This window comes from Mytilus galloprovincialis, chromosome 3, assembly GCF_965363235.1.
Source record: "Mytilus galloprovincialis chromosome 3, xbMytGall1.hap1.1, whole genome shotgun sequence".
Lineage (NCBI taxonomy): Eukaryota > Metazoa > Mollusca > Bivalvia > Mytilida > Mytilidae > Mytilus > Mytilus galloprovincialis.
The window spans coordinates 83,559,888-83,565,170 of NC_134840.1; the positions used below are offsets into that span (position 1 = coordinate 83,559,888).

Consider the following 5,283-nt stretch of genomic DNA (forward strand, 5'->3'; position numbering starts at 1 on the left):
TTATCGAAAGGAACTTACTTTAAATAAACCAAATTTATACAGTAATAACTGTCCTAGATTTAGATATTCGGTTTTACACGGGAAACTCCACACTAAAATCTACGACAAAAGGGACGATTTTTCGTTCCCTATTGTTTATTTTCCCTTTTTGGATGGCGATGTTCCTTTGGCACCATCTTACGGTGTTTATATTTCACTAGCCTGTCCCAAGTCAGGAGCCTGTAATTCTATTGTGGTTGTTTGCTGATGTGTTACATATTGGGTTTTCGTTCATTTTTTTTTTTTTTGTACATACATTAGCCCGTTAGATTTTTCGTTTGAATTGTTTAACATTTGTCATTTCGGGGCCTTTAAAAGCTGTCTATGCGGTATGAGATTTGCTCATTGTTGAAGGCCGTACGATGACCTTAAGTTGTTAACATCTGTGTCATTTGGTCTCTTGTGGAGGGTTGTCTCATTGGCATTCATACCACATCTTCTTTTATCATATGTAAAAAATGGAAAACAACACGTTTTATAATTTATTGCGTCCGAAGCGCTTTTCTGGATTTACCTTCATCAGGAACGCTCAAAGCCAAACATTTGAAATCCGAAGATGTATAAGTACCGAAAATCGTTGAAGAGCTATATGTCAAAAATACCAAAAATAAATAGCCAAATTCGTCTAAAGCCAACTTTGCCTGAGGGAGTTGAAACCTTAGTTTCATAATAATTTCAAAATTTATAAACAGACAATTTTAGTAAAGTTTGTTAAATCATGTCAGTACCGAAGCACTGACTACTGAGCTGATGATACCCTCGGGGACTGATAGTCCACCAGCAGAGGTATCGACCCAGTGATGTAAAAAATGGAAAACAACACGTTTTATAATTTATTGCGTCCGAAGCGCTTTTCTGGATTTACCTTCATCAGGAACGCTCAAAGCCAAACATTTGAAATCCGAAGATGTATAAGTACCGAAAATCGTTGAAGAGCTATATGTCAAAAATACCAAAAATAAATAGCCAAATTCGTCTAAAGCCAACTTTGCCTGAGGGAGTTGAAACCTTAGTTTCATAATAATTTCAAAATTTATAAACAGACAATTTTAGTAAAGTTTGTTAAATCATGTCAGTACCGAAGCACTGACTACTGAGCTGATGATACCCTCGGGGACTGATAGTCCACCAGCAGAGGTATCGACCCAGTGATGTAAAAAATGGAAAACAACACGTTTTATAATTTATTGCGTCCGAAGCGCTTTTCTGGTAAGGATATGTTGGGTAATCATACTATCGTATGTATAAAGAAAACTGTGAATTTGAATATTATTTTAAAAATTTAGATGATAGAAATATTATTACATTATGTAGACTGAGAACAGGAAATCATAGATTTCCTATTGAGACTGGTAGATGGCAAAATGTTGCAAGAGAAAATAGAAAATGCTTAATTTGTAACTCTGGCGATATCGGAGATGAATTTCATTATATTTTTATATGCTCTGTATTTAATGATAGTCGTAAACAGTTATTGAAAAAAAAATATACAAATCAACCAAATTCGTTGAAATTTAATGAACTGATGAATAGTAAAAATCTTTCTGATCTTAACAGCTTGTGCAAATTTATAAGACTAGTCAATATGTATGTAGGCTCTCCTGGGTAGCTCATGTCCTTGATATAATTAAGTTTAATATGTATACTGTAATTAATGATATTTGACTCTCTCTTGCTTTCGTATAACTTTTGCATGTATGTACATATACATTATGTAATATTTATTGTGTGAATCTCTATACCAATGTAATTTGGTTTGTTGAGAAATAAAGATATATATACCACATCTTCTTTTTTTTATATGTAAGAGATATGTTGAGTTAAATAAACTATTTGCTCATAGTTTATCAAGGTAATACTTAATTTATTTTGAAATCATTAATTGCTTATTTCCAAAAATTAAGCCCACCTTCGTTTATTACTATGCACGGATTTGTCATCTAATTTCCCATCATGCATCAAGTGGTTGCATGATCGCGACAAAGTGTTGTTTTCCGAAATTTATAGTATATCACACTTTGTCAAGTGGTAACATTATAATTTTGTAATTTCGTAATATGGTATTAAGAAATTTTGTAAATCTTTTATTTCAATTTTTAAAATATGTCCTACTTTTGAACTAAACTGATAGAGTAACTAGTATTTTGTCTAATAAAAAAGGCAAACTCGCAGAATGGCTGAAACTAAAACAGAAAAGAAAAAAAGAAAAAATATAGTTCAGTTGTTGCAATCTTCATATGGCAGTGCAATACAATTTCTATTTCACCCAGTCAACCATTGTACAATTTTTGTGTTTTACGTGAGGGAATATTAAGGTGACATACAGAAAAAAAAAGTGATAAAAAAACAAAAATCTGCTAATGTTTATTGCAAATTGAATTATTTTGTGACCTTGTTTATAAGCGAACTTCAGTTTGATAAATTTTGTAGTTGAAAGGTAAAAACAAATTATTTTGCCTTTTCAATTTTTCTTCACTATTTTCCGTGGCTTGGTTCTTGAATTTCGATTTCGCAAGTTTTTTTCCCTACATACTTCCGCTGTACCTCGAACCAATACGGATATTTTGGGGATTTCTTCTTCCTTGTTCACTGGTTATAACTTTTTCCATATCCATGTTTCCATGTAAGTAATTATCAAATACTAAACCAACTTATTTTCGCGGATACTTTATTTCGCGTTTTACCCTTTCTAAAATTGAGAATGGAAATGGGGAATGTGTCAAAGAGACAACAACCCGACCATGCATGGAACAGAAAACTGCAGAAGGTCACCAACATGTCTTCAATGGAGCGAGAAACTCCCGCACCCGGAGGCGTCCTAGACCATTTCACGGCTATTTAATTTCGCGATTTTCTGATTTACTTGATGTAGTTTCATAAGGGAAATCCAAGTTTGACATATTCGCGACGATTTATTTTCGCGTTATTTATCTACTCGCGAAAGTCGCAAAAATTAATCGCTCGCGAAAATAAGTTGGTTTACAGTAGACACGAATATACCAAAGGTGTATTCAAACTCGTAAGTCGAAGACAAACTTACTTTTTATGAAAAAATCAAACACGAAAAAAAGACTTATAAACCTAGACAATATGCAAAAAAAAAAACCACCAAAACTCGGGGAGACCGACTTCTATCACTGTAAATCTAAGTGTTAATAAATAGAACACTGCTTGAACGCTTTTTTGTAACACTTTTTGAACGTGTAATGGTGTTCCAAATGTTTACACTAGTGTTCGTCAATTGAATGTGTGGTGTTCAGTTTTTAATACCTTTGTGTTTCATTTTTGAACACTTGATGTTAGAGACCTTAACATTAGTGTTCAACGATTTAACGTGTCCGAATGTTCAAAATCTTAATACGTCGACGCGTTCAACGGCCATGTAGCACTTTTTGAACACACAGAACATGTTCAAAAACCAAAATGTTAAGATTCAGAACACCAGACGTTAACATTCAGAACAGTTGAGATAAGTGTTCAAAATGATGGTGTTCAAATGTGGAACATGTTCTATTTTCAAGAGTACATACTTTTTCAAGTACTAAACTTAATTAAACTGTTATAAAAACTATATTGAATCAGGCAAATTATAACAATAAAACATATTTTAACAAGTAATTCTTTATATAATCAAATGAGCATATATGTAAGAAAAGTACACAAGAATACCTTATGATATCACAAGTAACAGTCAGTGAAATCACATACATAATGTTTTTAAACTGACTTAAATATATCACAAATAATGATTTACCCCTACATGACTAGATAGTTGCTACATCAAGTGTATCCTAACCAAAAAAGCATGTCAATGTGATATTTAAAGTAGATAGTTTATGATATAGATATTTGTCACAAGGAAAGTTTAAAAGTTTACAAATTCCAACAGTTCTTATACGATCACATATAATGCACGCTCCACTTTTCAGTGCATCTTCACTTGAAGCTATCAACTGGGTGGTATTTTATGTGTTGTTATCAACTTCTAATGTCAAATCCTCCACAACAAGTAATGTCTATAAGCCTATATATCCTGCAAAATAAAATTTAAAATTAATAGAAGAGAATTTTTCATAAAGCATAAAAAAAATGCAATGGTTGTTATGCTTTAATTTCAATATATACTAGAGTACAAATTGATATTCTATGGCAGTGAAATGCAAGTTTTGACATTATAAATTACAAAAGACGATTTTTTGACCTAAGGTATACAGATATAGAAATGATACAACCACATAAGCTATTAATATGCATATATTGTCATACCTTTTTTTACATCTTTCTTTTTTCCAACACTATAGCATGCAGAAATGACCTTTGTGTGATTATTGGATACCGGTTCCTAGTTCAAACATTTCAATCTAACGATTCTGCAAATAATAAAAAAAGAATGTATTTTCTAAGTAAAAAATGGTGTTCCAAAGTGGGTCATCAGGTGCAAAAAGCGTCAATTTTGCCTATTTTTCGTTCTTTCTCTTGACCAAGAAGACCCAGGGATGCTTGTAAAGGTATCCAGCTGTAGCCTGCATGTAGAGTGGACCCTAGTTAACGAATTGACCCCAGCAGTTGTTAGGTCGGAGTGAATCTGATCTTGGTTCAGCAGTCTACAGAAGGTCATTTGGACCAAAAATACTGAATTTCACGATTTTTGCCGATTTTTGACTTCAAATGGACCCAAAACCGGAAGTAGTTGTTTCCTATGCGTATTTCAATAATAATAACGATCAGTAGTTATATGGCCGTGGGTTTGCACTATTTTTGCAAGTTTCATGCCTCTGAACTTCCGGTGTAAGATACAGATGTGAAGCCCACCCCTCCAGAAAACCGAGTTTTAGCCAATTTCAATTTTCCAAGTCAGTATTTCTGCTCGAAATGCTACTTATACATGAGAAACGTGAATACGGTTGACGGAACATCCATAACTTTTAAAATAAGTATCATAAAGTGGACTTCTAAAAGTATGGAACGCCATTGGAGCCAAATAACGGTTAATTGGGTACGCCCGTCATATGACGGTCACCGCATGGTAAGGGTTAATATTTTTAACACAAACGTTAAAACTTTGAACACGTCTCTAAGCATGAACATATGACGGTAAAATATTGAACATTCGGTGTACAAATTTTGAACGCGTCCGGACGCGTCAGGCGTCAGGTATATTTACAGTGTAGATACTAAAGTGCAGTTATAGTTTCTCCATCTAAAGTGATAACAAAAACGTCGGGCCGGGATTCGTGGTTAGTT

At 33.4% G+C, this 5,283-nt stretch overlaps 1 long non-coding RNA gene across 1 annotated transcript; it reads right to left on the bottom strand.

Annotated features, from left to right (window-relative positions):
* Positions 1–3,644: 3,644 nt before the first annotated feature.
* On the bottom strand, positions 3,645–4,801 carry LOC143066605 (uncharacterized). Its single transcript, XR_012975697.1, has 2 exons — positions 4,306–4,801; positions 3,645–4,072 (listed from the first exon to the last, which is right to left on the bottom strand). It is a non-coding gene; the product is annotated as an uncharacterized LOC143066605 (long non-coding RNA).
* Between the last annotated feature and the right edge of the window lie 482 nt (positions 4,802–5,283).